The sequence below is a fragment of the Cygnus olor genome, chromosome 2 (genome assembly GCF_009769625.2).
Source record: "Cygnus olor isolate bCygOlo1 chromosome 2, bCygOlo1.pri.v2, whole genome shotgun sequence".
NCBI lineage: Eukaryota > Metazoa > Chordata > Aves > Anseriformes > Anatidae > Cygnus > Cygnus olor.
The window spans coordinates 14,137,457-14,158,959 of NC_049170.1; the positions used below are offsets into that span (position 1 = coordinate 14,137,457).

Sequence of the window (21,503 nt, forward strand, 5' to 3'; positions counted from 1 at the left end):
ATGGAATTGCCATTGATTAGGGCTGGCTGGTGTGTGGTAATACCTGTTTGTTTGTGGTGAGTGGTGGTGGTGAATCAGCCCAGTGTCTAGTATATGCCAAATAGCATTAATCCCACAAATATGGAAGGAAAGCACCATTTGGAGAATAGGTTTAAAATAGACAGGCTAGCGGTTTTCTAGGAGTGCAGTAAGGAAATCTGAAGAATGGAGGATGAAAAAACATAAACTAGTGAAACCATTTAATTCAAGGAAAATTATAGTCTCAGCTAATAGAGAGAAGTCAGAGAAGGGAGAAATCAGAGCAGATTTACAGAAGTAGAAGCTCTGTGGAAACAGTGATCAAGCAAACCTGATCTATCTACCTGATCCTCCTCTAGCGTACAGTATGCTGACCCAGAGGTTATACTGTCTCCAACTCCACCCCACAACTGCTCGTCACACATACAGAACTGCTAGCTGAAATGACTGTCTGATCACACCCTGACCTACCTTGGTCAAAATGACTAAAGAACTGTTTAAATAAAAGATCTTTGCTGGCTGGACTCATTTTGACTGAAACTATTTCAGAAGTGTTCACAAAAGACGTTCACCTTCTAGTTTGGAAAAAGCTAACATATTCCGGAAATAATAAGATAATGAGGGCAGTAATGCTATTATTTGGTGTAAATGACAGCACACAATGGCATGTGTCTGAACAGAAATAGCATCACTCAACAGATACCTAGCTATGCCTACTTAGTGAGGTGTGGCTGCACAGTACTGGTCAGAACCACAGCCAGATGGCTATGTCAGGTTTGCCAAGGACAATTTTCTTTGTGGCACTGCTCAAAGCAGAAGCACATGCAATTGAATCATAAATGCTTTCACTAATATGTGTTTCTGGAAGGGAATGCATATGCAGAGAGAAAAGAGTACTCCAGAAATCCTAATAGATCATCCAGAAGAACAAGAAAAAGGAAGGATCACATTATGTACGCCATCCTTCCTGTAATCTTATTTAAGCATTCACACAGATCATTTTCAGAAATGGGATCATAGGCTAGACAAAAGATGCACATGAACAGGACTGCAAGCTTTGAAGTTCTTGAGGGTCTATATGCACTCATACACGAGTAGTGATAGTAATGTGGGCATCCATAAACTCCTCCTAACTCTGACTGCCAGTGGTTCCACTGAGTTTTCACACTGTTTTCCTGAATAAGATTAACAGAGACCTGGCTTTTGTAATGTTCTTTGAGAATACTTTAGCAATGGACACTAGACATTAACAATGGATTGGGCAAGCAGAAAAGGATCAAAAATCTGGGCAGCTGGATAAGGTTCCATAAATGAGTATAACTGCATACATACTCCAGCATGATGGTTGTCAGATAAGCAGAGGTAGTGGAAAGCCACACAAACTGTGTGTGATATATGATACAATCCATTAAGGAATTTAAAATACTAACACCTTTTGAGAGGGTGAGGGTGACATTCTTCCTAGCATTATTTCTATCTGCTGCATCTCTGGCTTTTGTAAGCATGGCCATTCCTCCTTGAGACAGGCTGTGCTGTCAGCCATCAGCATAAGTCACTGGTCCAGGCATAGAGCAGCAACGCATTAGTCACCTTCTTTCTAAAACAAGTATTCTGTGAATTTAGGGAGAATTTCTGTCTTTGCAGATCACAAAGCAGTAGATTTTGAACCAGACTCTCCAATTCACCCTTTCACACCTTACCAATTGTTCAACATTTTGGTTGAGGTCTCCCTAATTTCTTACATCTGAATGTATTTCAGCTCTTTGAAGGAAGAAGAATTTATATCAAACAAGCAAACACTCAACTGCTATCCAAATTGTTACTTTCAGAGAGATTACTAAATAAATAAATAAATGTGAAAGAAATGTAGCAAGAAACAGCAAACCTAAGATTATAATTAAATTAGCAGAAATTACTGCCAAGGGAGAATATGGCTGATGCCTATAAATACATCAGAGAGTAAAGCTGCAGAAAGAGAGACCAGTACCAGGTTCTTCAAGTGCTGACAGACACCAGTTTGGGGGGTTGTGCTGGGATGGTTTAAAACCCTACCAAGTCCATCTGCTCACACACACCTCAATCTACCCTCCACATCACCATGGAGGATTTTTGCCTATGGCAAACGAAAGCCACCCTTCAGCCTACCATGTTAGCATTAATATATTTCCAGCAATAAGTCTGCACTGTACACCAGGCTGTACACTGGGGTGGCCAAAGTGCAGGTGTGTTTTCTGCAGCATATGATTTGTGGACAGGACTCACCAGAAAACGCTGATGTTTACGTCTAGGTGCAGTTGCCTAACTCATAGAAGCAAACTCCATATATTCATCATTCTCACAAAATCCTTTTCTTATGAGCATGGGGGCGAGGAAGTGCAAGGCCTATCTTTCTCTCTTAGTTTTCACCTCCTTGAGGTCTTATACACAAAGTTCATATATTCCCCCTGTTTTAATTTTGGCGGGTTTAGCAGGAGTGTCCTCTCCCCACTAACACATACTGGTCTCATAACCATCAGGCTCCTTGATGAGAGGTATTATTAGGAAAAAAAAAATAGGAAAATGCAGCCTGCATGCTAAAGAATGTAAAACTAGGTACTTGGGTTCATTGAGTCTAGCTATATCAACATCGAAGGGGTAATAAAGCTTCAGCTAATAAATACTAATAACGTCTAAACATGACTTAATAGCTTTGATTTAATGACTTTGGGCTATATCTAATGACAGAGTTAGGGTCCCAGAAGTGTTAAGATCTCCAGTATGGAAACTGCAGGTCTGATTTAGGTGCTTGTGTTCCCCAAAAGGGAGAACTAGCACCTCAAAACAGGACCCAAAATAGCCAGCTCAGTGGGGAGCAAACGAGCTGCTCTCTCCAGGGCAGGTTGAGGGGTTGGTTTCTGTCCTCATCAGATGCAAAGCCCACCATCCTCTTCTAAACCTAATATTTCTTCTTTGAAGGAACAGTGTGAGGTTACTCTTTTCTTTTTTCTTTTTTTTTTAACTTCTGATGGAAGCAGAAAAATATTTTAAAGTCTGCTGATTGCTATTTCCATGTAAGTGGTGAGGGTCAATATCTTTAGACTAAATGATTAGAGCGCACACATGTTAGGAGAATACCTCAACCGCTAGGCACTGGAAGAAGATGGAGCAGTTTTTCTTAGAAGTGTGTTTGTTTGTTTGTTTGTTCTTTAATAATAATGTATTAGAAAAGAATAAAAAATCTGTCTGCTAAGTGAATTGTTCTGGTGCAGACAAACTAGTAAGAAAGTGCAATTTAGACAGTCAAAGGTGAATGATATGGCTCTGCAGTAAATTACATGGCTCTCATCACTTTATGTGATATATGTGTGAATAATTAAAAACTTGAGGCTGCTGTGTTTGGGTTAGAAACAAGGATTTGATTTCTGTTATGTAATGTCTAAAAGCAAATACTCATCAGTCACACTAAAAATTATTGTTGTGTGATCTGTATAAATTGAGAAAATTAAGAACAACATGTTGTTCCCACAAGTGAAAGGCAAGCAAGTTCAAACTATTTCTTTATTTTGTCTCTTCACCAGTGTAGCTGAAAATACAGTCAAATTACTCAATAATCCTTGTGTGTGTGTGTGTGTATGTGTGACAGAATCTTTCTCTCCCCCCACCGAAGGAAACTCAACTCAGAGAATTTTACAGGCATTTCTATTGACTCTGTGAATAATCTTGACTCTACGGATTATCCTCAAGCAGCTATGGAGAACACAAAAGCTTTCCCTAAAACACAGGAAAAAGAATACTGATGCAGCCTGCGGCAGATTTTTTTTTTCCTCAGCTCTCAAGTGACTTTTAAGAGCCAGCCGGTCTGGAAAACTATGTATTTGTTTGTAGGAAAGGTAAACACTGCCAAAATCAACAAGTTCCTTCCTTAGGGGGCTGTAGAGCAAATTGGTCCACAGATTAAGACAGTTCAGTCAAGTCATGTTGGGGCTGACATAAACCCTTTAGGCTCCCCAGCTTTTACTCCAGAAAATTTGAAAAGAATTGATAAATCTCTTCTGGAGAAATTATACATAGTAAGCTCGGAAAAAAAAAAAAAAATATATATATATATATATATAATTGCTCTTCTCTGTAAATATCCTGGCACAGAATGATTTGGGGAGGGGAGTTGTTAACTGAGACGGCCAGTAGGTTTACTAGTGGTTTTCTTTGCATTGGGTCAAATAGGCTCTGTCTTGACTCACTAGACTAGTATTGGTGAAGGTTTTAATGGTGATTAGAACTGTGTAAAATGATCTCATATGTTGTCACCTGCCAAAGAAATTTCAGTGGGTGAAGTCTAACCCTATTCACAAGTCATTTTTCCAGCCTAAGCCAGGAAATGTGTTAAACAAGCAGAGCCGCAGTGTCTTACAGAGGTGCATTTCATCTTCATGAATGTACAAGATGTGCATGAGAGACAGAGTGAGATGGGAGAAACACAGCATTTTAGAGTTTGTTTTGCACTTTCCCAGCACTTTTTGTTTCAAAGGCATTAAAGAAATAAGATTAACTGTTTTTTAATCCTGGTAAGACACAAAAGCATTCATCACTCTGATTTCATAGATCAAGAAACAGAGGGAAATAGAAACTCAATCCTGGTGCCAATTCTGGTGCTATAAATCATGAGAAAATTTTATCAGAAACAGTGTAATAGGAAAGTAACACAAAGTTTTCAAATTATTCTGCTCAACCGAGGTGCCTAAAACTTTAGCAAGCAGTTCTGAATAGTTTGGCTGGCTGTAGCTGACATGGCCAGGTCATGCACAGTTCATTTGGACTTTATTGGCATGACTACATCTTCACATACAGCTACAGGAAATCAGCAATACAGCTGGGAGAGAACCCAGGTCTCCTGACTAGCAGTTCTGTGTATTAATGACAATACTCTGCTTCCTAGTCCCTTACATCCTCACAGAATTTTTCAAACATTAACTAATGCATCAGTCAGGTTTGTTTGAGAGGGAGATGCAACAAGCAAGCTCAAAATGAAAAGTATGTAGGGCCAGCATTTCAGTGGGAAAAGGTTAAATCACTCTAATTAAATCCCACAGAGCCTCTCTGTTCAGAAACCACCACATTTAAAAGCAATGAGGGTTAACATCTCATTAACAGGGAAGTTGGTTGCTATAAGGCTGCTATATAAAGATTTTTGATACTTACTCATGCTGGAAATCAGTACAGGGGAATGTTATATTCAAAGGTCTTTGTCAGAAAAGCTGAAGAACAGCTAATCAACACAGTTACACTCTCATTTTGACCTAAATTTACATGGTTCTGCAGACTTTTCCTTTTTCTGCAGATCTGTGCCTGAGACCCTACATGCTGCGTGACGAAGCTGGAGGGAGCATGCCTGTACATCAGGTCATCTCACTGGCATGCTCTGTCTTATGGCAGAGCTGTTGCACTTGTTGGTTGGTTCCAGGAAGCATCAAGCCTGCTTGCAGTGACTGTGAGGATGCACTGTTCGATCTCCCGTGGACACAACTCCATCCTGTTCCAGGAACCCAGGCACAGACACTGAGCACCAGCAGGGATAAATGCTATGGAAATTCCTCGAGTGCATGAGACACAGATACCACAGCACCAACACAGCCTGAGTCCTGCTGCCAAGTGTGGATCTGGCTTGTAGAAATGATCTCTGCCTTAGTAATTACTGAACATGAACTTCTTTGTATTGATCCTACCAGCTTAGGACCTCTCTTGACAACATTTTCAATTTATCACTGTCAGAGAAAAAAAGTTTTCACATTTAGTATAAGTGAAGATAGTAAAACTTTGCCTGTTCTTCAAAGGTTATCGATTGATATTAATGAAGTGTTGCTTAAGTAATGAGTGACTAAGAAACATTAAAGAAAGACCTGAGGAAATACATACTTCATGTATTACCCATAGCCGAGGAAGCGAAGAAACTCACACCAGACAGAAGAAAATAGCAAACAAACAGCATATGTGCTGTTAGCAATTCAGAAATACAACCCCCAACTCTACCCATTGAAGGGTAAATTTACAATGTCTCTCATGGTTAGATGAGAGAAAGATACATTTCTAACATAGCCATAATAACTTTATAATAGTAATTAACATAATTAACATAATAACTTAATAACTTTAGTTAGTTTCTCATATAGCTGAAAAGCAGCAACAGGCATCACTGTTGTTATCACCACATGGTGGTAACAGAATTCAATGAATTCCGAAGGAAAACACTTAAAAAGACAAAACATAAGCCTGACTGAATGAAAAGCTGAAGTGAAGTGTAAGCCCAACACAGAGAATGGAAAAGTACTGGATAAAACATTGGAAAATGTACTGCAGGGAACAATCCCACTTTGGCAGTGGGATAGATTAAATGACCTAATACAACTTTTCCATCCCTAATTTATATGATTCTATGATTCAACAAAAACAAACTCTGAAACTAAAAACTAAATCAGGTCTATAACCCGGCTACCATATTTTATAAAAGTGTATATACACATTTCTATAGGTATTTAAAATAGAGACTCTCTTGGCACTAGTACTACAGGAGATATATGCAGACTGTCAGATTTCCTCTTAAAATATTCATCTGGCTGCCAGGCTGAACAGATGCCGGCAGCCTAAGAATAACCCTGAAAACAGTCTGAAAAGAAATAATTGCTAAAACTGAAAAAGTCGATTATATTGATTGCCATGGGCTAAAAATCTAGTTTCATTGTGAAAATGAAGGCAATGTCAATAAAAAAAAAATCAACAACAACAAAAACAGGAACAGCAGGAAGGTTGGGCCCCATTTGTGAGTAGTTCTGCTGTAGAATGAATTTTAGGCACTAAGAGTTCTTTAAAAGGTTATGCTTCTCCTCAGCAGGGGATCAGAAGAGGTAAGTGTTGTAGGAAAGTCCTTATAGTATATTGTTTATAAATACACAATCCAAACTTGTACAAATAAAGTCCAACACTTGAACTGATCTTTAATGAGTAGGCTGATCAGAAGACATAGTATTCAATTCCTCCACTTACTGTGTAGATGTACATCATCAGAAACGTAATAAAAGTATGGAACACATTTAAGGTTTCTCTCTCTCCCTCTCTCCCCTCTCTCTCCCTCTCTCTCTCTCATGTTCTTCTTTTAAAGGAAATCAGTACTCACAAGAGACTGGAAAGTGAGATCTATATGCTTAGGTTCTCTTAGCTTAGTATAAAGATATTCCAAATAAGAACATGCACTAACAAAGGTTGTCCTGTTTTCTGAGAAGGGAAATACTGACTTTCAAATGTGCTTCCCCATGCAGATAATCCTATGACCACAGAGGTTCCTGTAGTTGTAAATAATTTGAGACCACCTGGACATCTGTCTAATACAGACAGCCCCGGGAAATAACTCATTCAAAAAGAAAAATGAAGTCTTCTTATTTGAGTCCCTTGGTACATGTCCGTAGCTCTGAGGCTAATCAATTAGCTCCCAGAAGAAGAATGGGTGGCTCTGTTCTGGAGCACCAGCTTCATTGCCTTTCCAAACGGGAAGAACCCTGTCATCCTGCCTTAAATAAGGAACAAGCCTCACTGCTGAGGACAAAAACTGTGGTTTAAACAAACAGTTTATTAAAGGGGCAATTGTAAAAGAAAAGATTTATCCTTTTTTTTTTTTTAAGGTGTTCTTGTCCTGCCTGAGAAAAATAGCTACTGTGAATTGCTTTTCCACAACTGTAAGCTTCCAATTATTAAAGTTGCTCAGAATAGCAACTCAAAGGAAATTTTCCTCAAAGGAAAAAAACACTAAAAGTGTTGAGAAAAGCAAATGCTGGACGGACCATATTCAAAGACACAATTACCACTAGAACTGGATAAAACAAATTTACCTGGGAAGGTGTCTCAACAGTTTCCTTTTGGTAGAATAAAAACACTAGGTCCATAAAATTGCAGGCTCCTTCAGTTCCTTTTAAGCCCTTTCAAAACTGCCTTATTCATTACCCTCCCACTTCCCACATCTGCTTTAGCCTTTATTCTACAGCAGATATTAACACAACAGTCAAAACCTTACAGAATCTCACATCTTGTGACTTAAGAATATTTTCAAAAGCCTCTGAGAGATTTAGGAGCCAACACTACTGATTTTCAGAAAGCCTTGGCCTCCTGGGACAAGATTCACAAGTTGTTTTGGAGAATTTCTATTCTGAGAGTCAGAGTTCCCACTGCTCTCTCCCAGCTGGTGGTGGCCCTGGAGGCCACAGTCTTTGGTAGCAGAGGCAGCATTACTGCCAGTATAAGACTAGCAGAAGTCCTGAGTAGGAATTTGATGCTAAAGATGGCAATGTTATAGCTAGTCTCCTCTTTTACAGTTAGATTGGTTCGTCTGTCTGCAAATTGATGCATTTCTTTGACTGCTGCAATCATTTTCAGTTGTAGATATGTCAATTCTGTAAGTTATACATAGCATTATAAGTTCAGGCTTCTTGACTTTCACAGACCTAAAACTTGACTTGTGTAATTCCTTTGTACAATTCATGGATCAGTGCATAACACAAACACCTCCCCAGCAAATAAGCAGCCATGTAGAAGAAAAATGCTCCACAAGGCAGAGCCAGAGGGTATTTTGTGTGTGAGCTCTAACTCACAGGCCATGAACTCAAAAAAAAAAAAAAAAAACCTCTCTTAAAGTGTTATGATTATGACATTTGATTATGACATTTATTTTGAAGATCCACATACATATACCTCTTTGCATAACTGAATCTGTGCCCAAGGTTCTCTATGTATCTGCTTTAGAGTATCTGGGGACAATGTTTCTCAATTCCTTAGATCTTTTCCTTTCTGTTAATTAAGTAGTCTGCACTTTAGGAGTAAAGACAGAAAAGCAAGAAATTAAGTGAAGAAAAAAGCTGAAGGAAAAAAGCCCCCCCTAACTTGCCAAACAGGACATGTTCCTGAGAAGTAGGACACCTGGAGCTGAAACAAAGTTGGATGCACCCCACTCTCCAGGGCTATGTTCTCTAACCAGGCCTCTATCCTGCAGGTGAGAGATGCTAGAAAACATGTAGGAAGCTAGAAACTGGATTGGGTGTGTCTACCCAGCTAGAAAAATAATGTATATTTGAGTATGTGCTACGTGGAGCAAAGTACTACTGCAACAATTTAAATGGGTCTCTACACCAGAAGTGAAACTGGATGGTAATGTGCAAACAGCTAAGATAGTACTTAGTTTTCCACTTTAGAAGAAACAAGCTGCTGACAAGGATCTGCACTTTAATCACAAGTGTTTAAATAGGGTCCTTTAGAAAACAGGTCTCCAAGTATCCAAGTTATTTTTGAAATGAGACACTGGTGCTTCTGAACTTACCTTCACTGTTCAGTAGAGTGTTGTGCACAGACATCCCAATGAGTGCCAGACCTGGAAGGGCTATATCTGTCTTAGGTGGCTCCAAGGGTCTTCGGCCCCAAGAGCACTGGACTCAGTGGATGTCCCAACCTGGGTAACCATGACTCAAGTTCTGGCTTTTGTTTATAATGGTTAAATACTACCTTTTATGCCTATATCTAAAATACATCCCTTGGGCATCTGTTTATACTCCATATATGTTTTTTTTACATTCCCATTGAAAATTTAAACCACAATCCTTTGTCAGTCCTTTACAAGCATATTCCCTATAAAATTGTTTATGGTAATTTGGTGCAGTACACACAACTATTTTGAGCAACTACAGTAGGGAGTTTGGAAGAATATGCAATTTTCTTGCAAAGAAAATGTGTTGAAAATGGGGGAAATCCTCAGTGATGCAATGCCTTATTTCAAACATTATTTTTAATTATAATAGCTAACTTGTTAAATATATTAATAATAATAAAATGCCAATGTTGAACTGATTTTTTGGAACAGCATCAAATTTTTGATTATTTGAAATATTTTATAGAATGCATTGTCAGCTTCTCTTGTATTTTAAAAAATTTAGTCCCCTAGCTGAAGAGAACTATCTAGTTTTATGGGGTCTGTCTATATAGTCTAGATTCTTTGGTCTGAATCTGCAAGTGTTTCTACCCATGCTCTATTTTCCTACTGTGTGTGGTCCCACTGAAATCAATAGGACTCCTCACATTAAATGCTAGTGTGATTATTTGTAAGATCATGGTTTGAGTCTGCATATTCCCAAAGAAAAGCACATTTTCTGAGGAGAGGGAAGGTCCTCTGGGTTACCTTACACACGTATTATTCCATGTAAACAATGCAAATGAAATAATAGTGTCATATTTTCAAGTTCAAACCCGAGGACTGGAGACTTCCTTCTGTCTTGCCAAGAATCATGTAAGTCAAGAACCTTAGAATAGGCAATGAATGTTTCAAATTATTCCCTTATTTTCTTAAGTTGACTATACAGGAATATTTTACATGGCTCTTAATTTATTATCCTTCTTAATAACGAATGTTACTCGAGAAATACAGCATTATTGAATATTGCTGAACATATTAAATCTAATCATGGCAAATGGGTTTCCTTCCCAAAACTGCATGTCCCTGTCTATCTTTCTCCAAGATATTTGGATAACTGGCAGTTTCATTCTTCATATATTTTGAGCTCCAGTAATTATGTTATGAAAAGACCTTTACAGTCTGGGCACTCTAGTGGGTTAGCACCGCTCCTCCTGAGAGGGGGTTACAAGTGCTGAAGCAGAGGCATCATACTGCTGCTAAGAAATTCCAATGGTTCAGGCTTTTAAACTCATCTAAAATGAGAAGAAAGAAAAAAAAGTGTTTAGAATGGTTAAGATCAGGAAACTTGTTCCTTTTTATTATCCTTGGGATTAAAATAGCACCAATTTTCTTCTACTTTTACCATTGAAAAAAAAATGCACATAATAACACAAAATCAACTTTAGTACAGAGTAATGACTGGTCCCAAACCTCATCTTGTACAGAGGAAAAATCTGTAGTCAAATAACAGCTGCCAGCTGTGACTCTGAGTCAGAACAACAGCTTTTCCTCAGCAATGTACTGAGAGATACCTCCAAAGAGTGTGGGTTGGTATGCAGCACTCAACAGGAAGAGCTTGTGTCACCTCTCTGGTGAGCTGAGCGCAGAGAGGAAAAGAGGAAGCTGAGAATCAAGGATGAAAATAAGTACCTGTGCCCTGGCTTGCCTCGTTGCAATCCAGAGAATGTAAATCATCTGCACTGCAGCCATTTTTAGGATTTTTCCTTCCTTCCTTCCACTACCAGGCAGCAGCTTATGCAAGTGTCTTAGGTCCAAAACAGGAGAGAAGCAGGAGCAGGGGCAGCTGTTAAGGGCCAGACAGTAACAAAAATGCTTCCAAAAGTCCCCATGAAATATTATCTCTCACAGGCAGCTGTTCAATACCTTGTGATGTGTGTGAGGCACTGCTTCCCTGCCAGCCTACTAGATTGCATAGCCCACACACCTCAGCTTACTTTACTTTATTAGTCTGTGAATTAAAAAGCATTACTCTCATTGCTCAGCCAACAGTTTCCTCTACCAGTGACTCACTGCTGCTCTTGTAACCTTCATGTACCCTCAGCTCCACCCAGGCCATAATTTGTCTCAATATACCACGTAGCGTCAAGCGCCTGGGAATGTAGGCTGATCCCTTAATCCAAGTAGATAACAGTCCTGTCCTGTGTGTGTAAATGTGCCATTCCGGTTGCAAATTTCTTTAGTCTGCCTGTATGGAAATTTTCTGTTTGGGGACTTTGTGACTTTCGGGTATTTAAATACATAAGATAAACATAAATCCTGGATGCCCTTGCTCATTGAGAGCTTGGACTCCACAATAGCCCCAGTCTGACCGTGTGCTGGTACACCTGGGTGCAACATGCAGAAGACTACAAATTGACCAGAATTCAAATAGCATCAACAATTGTTAATCTGCTTTTCTTTGAACAAAATAATGAGAAACAAATTTTCAATATGAGCAAGATGAATATAAAAATAAGATCCATGAGGAATAATTCAAAGGAAGTTTGTAATAATTTTCTGCTCTTTGGATTAGTTAGCCCAAATAAAAATTTTGTTATTCATAGTCTTAAATCCAGGCTAGCACTGGAGGTCTTTTCCACAGTGCTCAGCCTCCCATAACACTGGATTTTGAGAATGGGTTCAGCAGATCTCAGAGAAAACTTTATTGCCTCATTCTTTAGTATACGAAGTGTCATTACACACCAAATCTGCTAACTCTCCTCTAAGCAGCCTCTTCTTTTACTGACTTTAATACAGATTGTTTTCACCCGGAGTACTGAAAATAGAAGGCAATAATTCCCTGGTTCTAAAACTCTCTACATTATTAAACTTCCATTTAGCCTAGGTCAAAGACCACCTATAAGCCTAGCAGAAGCTCACACATGACATGAAGGAAGGACGTATTTTGGAGATCTGTGATCTTCATTTTTAGCTGCATGGTGTAATAGTAACATTTAGTGGCAATGAGGAAAATGAATTTCCTGAAAAATGTGGAGAGCAGGAGCTTTTCTTGCCTCGTCTGCAGCTGCTCACCATCTCTGGAGGTCAGAAAAGAGTCCACATTTCTGCCACAGCCTGGATGAATGTGGGGAGACGCATACCAGTCTCACCACATGAGCCAAATCATTAACCAAAAGATGACTATAATGAATGGCAGAAAGATCAAATTAGGGTCAGGATAGCCTGATCTCCTGCTCGCTTGCTGCTTACTTGGAAGTAATTTCCTCTTTATGTTAGTTATTTGCTCAAATGAGGTTCATAAGAGGTTATTCGACTCAGCCTCCAGGCAACAATATCTGCCTCACTGAGTCAAATCAATGCTTGTGATTTCAAATGGGAGCAAAGCCAGAGTTACCATATGTTGTAGTGTATATTTTACTATACAGTTACTATGTATTACCATGTATTCCCCATAAATGAAAAGAATCTGCCAATTAGTAAATGTGAAAATCAACTAAAATAATATGAGTTGCAACAACTGTTTTCTTTGTGAAATGGCTGGTTTTTTTTTTCTCCTGAAAAGCAGTCTACCATAAAAATAACTTCAACTGTCCTTTTAGGTTAAATGTCACTGTATTTCCCCATTAAATTTGAGGACAAATATTACACTAGCTCCTAAGAAAACAATATCAAAACTTGATAATTTAGTATATTAAGCAAATTGATTCAGGTTTCCAAAGTGTTTCTGCTGAGTTTTCAAGCCCTTTTAGAGTTGAATTTACCTATGAGTTTCTGTTTTACCTGTCTGAGTTTAGAGCTATGTGCAGATAGAAGGAATTCTGTATTTGCCACGATATACAACATATAAATATACTTCTATTTGTATCTTAATCTCATAGGACTCTACTTTTCCATCATCCTCAAGGTGCTAATAGATCCATTTGTATTCCTTATTCTGAAAAACAGTCTACTTTTCTTTCTCCATTCCACTAATTGTTGGGTTCTCCATTAGCCTTCAAGTGTGAGTTAGAATAAGCATTGTATGAATTTTTTGATTTTTATATACTGAATTTTCATTCATTAGTAGACAGTTGACAGTATGTTCATTGCCTCATAATGAAGCCTGAAGTGTTTTACCTTTGCTCACAAAAACACCACAGTGGTTTCTGCAACAAGCTTCGCTGAAAAAAATGGTTGTGCCAGTGCCACTGCAAATAAATGAAGACTGCAGAAGAGAGTCCCAGCTGAGTACCTACCCTCTTTTATAGCCTGAATCCTCATTAAAAAATTACTTTCTCTTCCTTACTGTCCTCTTGTTCTTGATACATGCCAATCTTCCTTCCACGTACAACCCTTGATCACATTATTTTCACTTGTAGCTCTTGCCTGTTGTTGAACACACTCTGCTGATTTCATGCTGTCCTCTTCCATCTTCTCTTCAATCCACCTTTTTCCTTTTCATGTTTTGAAAGTGCCTTGCTTTTGCAGCAGTCATGCATGGCTGAGTTATTCCCTGAGAGAGTCTCTATTGCTGGATCTTTAAAAGGACAACAGCAGAAAGGAAAGCTGCCAGTGCCGTTACTAAAAAGCTATGTACAAAGTGCAACCTAAATAAGAATCCTCCTCCTCTGGGAGAGTTTTGCATTTCTGCCAAGGCAGAGAGAGCAAGGCAGCCCTGTTCACCCAGTCTAAACAATCTGCTGTGCCTGGGTTGATCCAGTCCACACAACGCCTATCTAAATGTTCCTTGGTAATTGTTTCTTTACCCAGAGACATGGCTAATGACCACCTATAAGAATCTCAGTCCCTGAAGTGTTAATATAGAATAGATACCATAGAAGCCATATTTTTGTGATTGTTTTGTTTTATTTTGTTTTTTACTCAACAACTATCCAACACTGCAGGAAAACCACAATTCCTTTTAGCTTCAGAATTTAATTCTTTATTCATCCTATGTTTCTCAATAAACATGTTCATTTGGAGTGCTGGTTTCATCCAGCTAATGCCCAACTGCTGCTGAGTTAATCAAACAGAAGCAGCAAGGATGCAAAGGCAGAGAACAGACCTGCCACTTACATGCTTTGCAGCCAGTGATGGGCAGGCACCCAGCCTTGCTTCAGATAAACAGCTCAAAATTTAGATCCTTATCCAGACTGTGTTTCTGCCTCACTGCCTGAATAAATAAATAAATAAATAAAAATTAAAAAGACTAAAACACTTGAGTAATGAGACTTTATATCAGCATTTTGGAGAAAATAAAAACAAAAAATGGAAACCGGGAAAATAGTAATAAAATAATTTGCATCCCCAACAAGTGGATGCAAAGGAGCAAGAAAACATTTGTATAAGTTTCTTCGTTGCCTCTCCCCACCTTCCCCACAACTCTACTAAACTCCCACATCATTTTGTTAGAGGTTGAATAAGCAAGAAAGGAATTTTGCATATTCTAAAGGAATTTCTTAGGGAAATGGTGACTCGCTGACCCAAAACACATCACAGAAAGACCTCTCCATGGATGAAATTCAGCCTATGACTGGAAGGCTTGAGGGTTCCCGGGGCTCTGCTGAGGCTTGCAGGTTACAGTATTCAGGCAGCCCCTTTCAAACTCAAGACAGAGTTTTCATATTCCCTGGCCAGCTGATTCTTCATCCTGTCCAATTTTTAGCATTGTTTAGAGCAGAAGTGAAAAGGGCAAGATTCATTCAATATTGCTACAATCAAATGCAACTTAAGGAGCCAGCCTCAAACAACATTGGTCACTGGCATTGAAAGTGCCTCTGTCAAAAGTATCTTCATTTTAACTGTCTTCCAAATACGTGTGGAATAAAATTTCCAAATATTGAAGTTTCCCCTGAACCATAAACTCTATTTTTGTCATATCTGGATAAAGTTGATTCATAGTCAAATGTAAAATCCATCTGTTCTAATTAAGTGATGGAGGTTCCCCCCCATTTCTCACCCTTTTCTACTCAGTCCTATTAAAGATAGAATAGAAAACTTAACTTTAGATGTTGGAGACCAGCAATCTGAATAGCTGTTAAAGAAATCAACCAGTACACTTAAGGCAGAAGATTTTCCTTCCATCAGACAAAATCCTATGCAACGGAGACATGCTAAATGAATACCCAAGTAAGCTGGTTTGTTGTGCATCCAGCACAATGAATAAAAGAACACAGTTAATCTATTTTCAGCAGATCAAACTAAAATGTATGTCATATAATGTGATAGCCTGCTTAAATGGATATCACTCACTCAGAGAGCTGCTAAAGCATTTGGGGGCAATATGGATACATTTTCAACAGATTTATACTTAAGGGGTAATAACCCTTTAGAGATTTACCGTGCTTATGGCTTCAAAATCAGACCATCAGACTACTGACTGCTAATAAGGAATTTATTGACTGTCCTTGTCCTTATCTTGTCCTGTGCAGAAGAAAAACTGTATAGCACACCGATATAGACTTCTGCAGTTCTTGTTACTCTATGTACCTGCTTTTTCATGTTTTGAGGGGACTTTTGTCTTCATTGTATTTCTTATGCAAAACCAGTAGAGCTGTAACTAAAAGGACTTTGGAAAGTCAAAAGGTTGTTTGAAAAAGAAACCAAATGTCCATTCAGAAAAGTTCATTTTTCCTCCTTTTCCTTCCTGAATTAAACTGTTTGGGTTAGAAGCATGATTCTAGTTTAAGTAGGACCTTTCTCTTGACATAGTCACAGAAGTTAAAATTTTATGTAAGAGATAGTTAATATTTCCTCAAAAACACATTTCCACCAGAAACATATTTGTTGGTTACCTTTACAATATTATTGACTTCACTAATTTTATAAAATTTGTAAATTGCAAGTTCCCTAAACACCTCTGCAATGTCCAAAATAGTTTTTATTGGTTAGGAACTAATACATCAGTTAACGTTCCATCTTCTACAAATTAAGTACATGTATTTTCTGAAGAAAATTCTTGAAAATAGAGATTCCCTGAACAGGAGCACTCTCAGACCTGATGGAAGACAAAATCCACATCGTGTCAAGGAAAATCCCCATTGCAGTCATTGCAGTAAAGCCAGTCACTCAAATAAAATAATGTCGAGTCAGCTGACCTCTACTGTCAAGAAGAAATGAAAAAGAGAAGCAGCCTCTTAATTAGGAAGGCTCCAAATCACATACAAATTCACAAATCAATGGCAAATCACCCAGAAGCCACTAGGGAACCAGCCACTTATCAGTGAATTAGCGTAATTTGTTTCCTTCAGCTACCACTCTTAAACAACTCCTTTCACACATTTTGCACCAACTTTCAGGTTTGGAAATCCCAGAGGTATGGATAACTGTAGCAGCGTTTGAGATTGCCTTTCATATTTATATTAATCATCTTTCTCTGAAACATTAAAAAAAAAAAAAAAGATATAGCAGCCTCCAAAGGTACATCTCTCCCACACACAGCTTCACATTGAGAAAATAAATAGAAGTCCAAGTAAGAGAAGAATTAAAAGTGGAAATGTTTTTTGCAAACATGAATTTCCTGGAAAAAGAAATAAGAAAAAAATGTGTGTCTACATCTTGCTTGATAAAAGTTTTCCATAGCAAATGAAAATGGCAACCTGTTCATATGAAAAGTCAGAGAATTCTGTGGTGTGTTTTTTTCCTGTGCAAGAATATTGATTTTGGAAGAAAATATATATATATATATCTTTCAGATAGTCACTGAAAATCCTTGCTTAGCACAAGAAAACCCTTGCTTAGCACAAGATACAGATTTTCTACAAAGATGACATAAATCACCTGAGAAGGTGCCATGAATTATTTTGTCCATGTCGTTGTAACATGACGCATGTCTTACTATCTGTGTGTAGTGGCTAGTAATACCTTCTTGACTTAGAGGGGAAATGCAACTTAGAAGACAATTCCAGTAAAACATCTGTAGGAATTACTGATACCATGAGGCAATGTTTCTTGGATGTACTGACATAAAATTTGATAGAAAGGTGAAGCATCCTATTTCATAAATGTCAGAACATTTTCCCTCAAAAATGCTGAAGTTTCATCAAAATACATGGGATTTTGTAGTGTGTTTGAATTTTACTGAAAAATATAATGGGTAGGATGAGTGTTTCCAGAACAGTTCTGCTAAAGAGTGAAAATGGTTGGCAGAAGTTCAATTCTAAAAGACTGTTGCTTGTCCCTTTGGGACACACATCTACCACTACAGAAGCAGACATTCTCCAGGTCTGATCTGGGAAAGAAGTAAAAGCTCATCACAGTGAGAATAATCTGACTTTGTTCCAAAAGACAGAAAACGCAGATTCAGCAAGCTATATACCACCTGGGAGGGCTTTACAGGTCAATCTTGAAATACATTCAATGAGAGAAGAGTTTATTTTCTTTCTGACTCTAAGAAGCTCTTTATTAAAACTAGCTCTGTTTGTCAGATTTATTGCACCTACACCCACTGATAGAGTCTACACAAAGCTACTTGTGTGTTGTGAGGCCATTAGATAGTCTGTTTGTGAAGGTATGAAGCAGACATCACCCATGCAATTAATTTCTTCACCCAGCTGATGGCATTTCATTGTTTCCCTGTATGGGGACAGAAAAAATACACCAAGGGTCTTAGGAAACAGCTCTATGAGATGAGATATAAGGCAGCTTTTGCCAACTCAAGCTAATAGAAGGTGCAGTGAGATTGTCCAGCTGGAAGTTGCTTTTTCTGCCTCTTACATGTGCACTCATAGCCAACATGTGAATTTGTCATCAGGCTCTAACAAATTGCTATTTGTTTTGCAGAGTGCCTATGTCATCCCCTGCAGGAACGAGCAGAACGCGGAGCAGGAGGCATTGCAGCTGGTGCAGCAGCCCCCACTGACAGACATGAGACAACTGCTGGGATTTAACACCCCCCACCCTGCAATGGCTGATCCTGCTTTACAAACTTGTGGCCAGGTCCCCTTGCTCTGCTTTGCCTGCACACATATCATAACCCTGGGTTCAGGATTATGCGGGAGAGATTCCCTGTCTGCAGCCATGATTGCTCAGCCGTGGCAGAGAGCCAGGCATCATACCCAGGTGACTGCTTAGAAATAACCTGAGCTCTCTGAAACTCTCCAAGGTAAGATCATCCTGCAGGCAATAGAACTGGGCTACTCACCCAACGTACACAGAATAAATGCCAATTATTCATTTCTTTATAAGGCAGTACTGAGATTGTCTTACACAAGAGGCAGGGAACTTGTCATTTTTTCAGTTTCTCAGAGTACAATAGGAGCAATCCCCGTAAGTGCAGAGAACGATGACAGATGAGTAACCGAAACCAGGAGATTTCTGTTGTTTCAGGAAGGTCTCTGGAAATGCCTTCTCTAGCTTTAAGAGCATAGGTTGTTATTACTCTTTCCCAATAAATACTTGTCCTTTATGTTTTCCAGGAGCATCACCACAGAAAGGAACTCTGTCTGTCCTCTGCTGCTTACCATTCATTTGGTAGCAATCAGAAGTTCTCTCCACTCTTCTCCCTTTTTCTTCTGAAATTCAGCTCAGTATAGAGTATATTTACATAACAAGACTCCCCATTTCTGCAGCTGAAGGAAAAGCGCATCGTGGAGGACTGGGCAGCTAAAAGGACTCAGAAATAGACTGTACCTGTCTGGATATAGTGTGTGGGTTAATAGATTGCCCTCAGATGAGAGCCTGTGTACTGATCAGGTGCCTTGGCAACCAAAGGGCACTACACAGCCATTGGGGTGAGCCCCTTCGCAGGCAAGGGAGAGAGGAGAGTTTCAAATTCATTTCCTGTAATGCCAGGATGTCCTTTCACCTTGGTCAGCTAAAAGACAGCTGGGATCTTTAGATGGTCTTCCTCACCCAAGATCTACTCATAATGAACCTTTTTTGCATCTTGCATTTCACAGATTCTCCAAATGAAGGAGAATGATTTCTGCCCTAGCACTCATAGTTTTATGAAAGAAGTAATCGTGGTTTTGTGAGGAGGAGAGGGGAGAGGAGGGGAGGGGAGGGGAGGGAAGGGGAGAAATGTCAAGAGACTCAGGAAATGTAATGTGGTGTTCATAAGTCTTAAAATAAAATAATTCAGACATTTAAAGACTGTGCCGTCTTGCTTCTCAATAATGCACCCTGTCCTAAATTTGCAATATCTGCTATCCTTGATCTTTGCTCTTAAATCTCCATGAAGCAATGCAAAGATGGAAGCTGCTCTACTTCTGTGCCTTCACTCCCTTCAAGTTTATCCTTCTTCCCTTACTATTACTTCTCTTTGGTTTGGTACCTTTATTTTCTAATTCTCCTTTCTCTCTTCTTCAGCTCCCTACTCCTCCCCAGTCATTTTCAGTCCTGTCCACAGGTCTCTGTTCTTCTAAACTCTTCACATTTGCATCACTCGTCTCTCCCCTTGTCTCCTCTGTTCTGCTCCGTGTAGGTCACCTGCACTTCGTCGTTCCACAACAGCAATTTTAACTGCTAGATCAGAGGACATCAGATTATATTTCACATTGATTGTAGCATGATGCTATATCTCACAGAGACCTGAGGACCTCTGTTATACATACAGGCTTGAACTATTAATGCACATTTTTGTTCTGGTCTGCTCTAAGGGGAAAATAAGTTAAAAAGGAGTAATTATAATGTGTCAAGGAAACAATTAAATGTGAGATGAAGAAAGTGGAAGGGACAGACAGGAATAGAATATCTGGACATCAGAAAAGAAAACTAAAATAGATTTTATAAGACTGTCTTTGAACTGTGGTAAAATAATTGTGGAGGGGAAAAAAGACAGCTAAAGGAAAGAAACAAAGTGACAGAAGAAAAAGACAATAATGGATTTATTTTTTTTCTACAAGAGAAAAGAAAAAAAAAAAAAGAGGAGTATCAAGAAAGGATTCTCCGTATCATCCCTGTAATACTTTGAAAGGGAGCAATCTGGTACAGAGCCAGCAATACCAATATCACAATGACTTGGCACAGAGGATTAGATTAGATTGAGATAAGAGAAGGAAAGATAAAAATTTTAGTGTGCAGATAAGAAGGCAGAAAAGAAAGCACATAGAGATCTAGGCCTGGTACTGATTTTATGGCATGATAAAGCTTGAATTTGTCAGCCATTATTCTAAAATAGGGATGGGGTTTCTTCCTCTTAGTGACTTTTGGGAGCCAGCTACTACAGTGTTTGTTTCAGAACACTCCTAAAAGCTACGATACAGTAGCCGCCTAATCCTGACCAATGTTCATTGAAATCAGATGTTTTTCCACTGGCTTCTACAGGAACCAGATTGAACCCTAAAAGAAAGTAATTTGTGGTAATGGTAGTACTGCTGGCTGCGTACTTTGCAGGGAAACTTTTTTTCATAGAATGGTGATTCATCAGAACAGATTTTTTCTGCAGCAACACTGAATATTGAAAAGGTGGCATTTCCACAATGAAAAAAGAAAATAATCTTAATAGGTTAAGGTTAATAGGTTAATCTTAATTGGTTAAGACAAGTAACCATTGATTTCATTCATCCAAGCCCAGCACCTGCCTGACTGCTTAAAACAATATTCACCTCATACTCACCGGATCAGGAGCTTGAATCTTCATTTTCCACATTTAGGTATGTCCAGGTAAAGGTTCTTGCAACCTTGCTTCACAAACTCGAAAGAACAGCCGCTTCAGGTCAGGAAGAATGAAAAAAGAAAACAGGACAAATAACCTATGGTTGTATCTGGACAGATTACTGGGGGTAAATATAGGAAAAAAATTGCTGTACTGGTACCTACTGAACTCTAATCGTGGGTGAAGGTGCAGGGTGTTCACTGCTTGTTCAGATGTGCTGTTCCTGTTTCAAACCATGTGCTTATATGGTCACATCTTTGTCATGAGAGGAAATATTCTCAAGATGTGTGTTTCTTCCCTTCTCTGATTTGTCTTGGCACGAATACTAAAACCACCTCATTACAAATATTTTGCTTACTCACATTTTCCATTGAATGTGTATCTGGACTTTCCCCTATTACATGAATGGGTGCATGCAAGCTAACAGCACTTCTTTCTGGCTAGAGGAGTATCACAAAATAAAATAATCTTATCTAATGACTAAGCTGC

General features: G+C 38.8%; 1 long non-coding RNA gene across 10 annotated transcripts in view; it reads right to left on the reverse strand.

Annotated features, from left to right (window-relative positions):
- The window catches only part of LOC121065599, a 31,169-nt gene extending 9,926 nt beyond the window's left edge, over window positions 1-21,243 (reverse strand). For 2 of the 10 annotated variants that reach the window (XR_005817185.1, XR_005817181.1), the window contains exons 1-4: window positions 21,175-21,243; window positions 20,976-21,068; window positions 14,495-14,591; window positions 9,353-10,731 (exon numbers count right to left, since the gene is read on the reverse strand). This is a non-coding gene — a long non-coding RNA (uncharacterized LOC121065599). Of the gene's footprint in view, window positions 1-9,352; window positions 10,732-13,674; window positions 13,956-14,494; window positions 14,592-16,415; window positions 16,521-19,691; window positions 19,883-20,975; window positions 21,069-21,174 lie in introns of all 10 variants that reach the window. The other 8 variants (XR_005817190.1, XR_005817189.1, XR_005817186.1 and 5 more) reach the window with 8 other exon arrangements.
- Window positions 21,244-21,503: the final 260 nt, after the last annotated feature.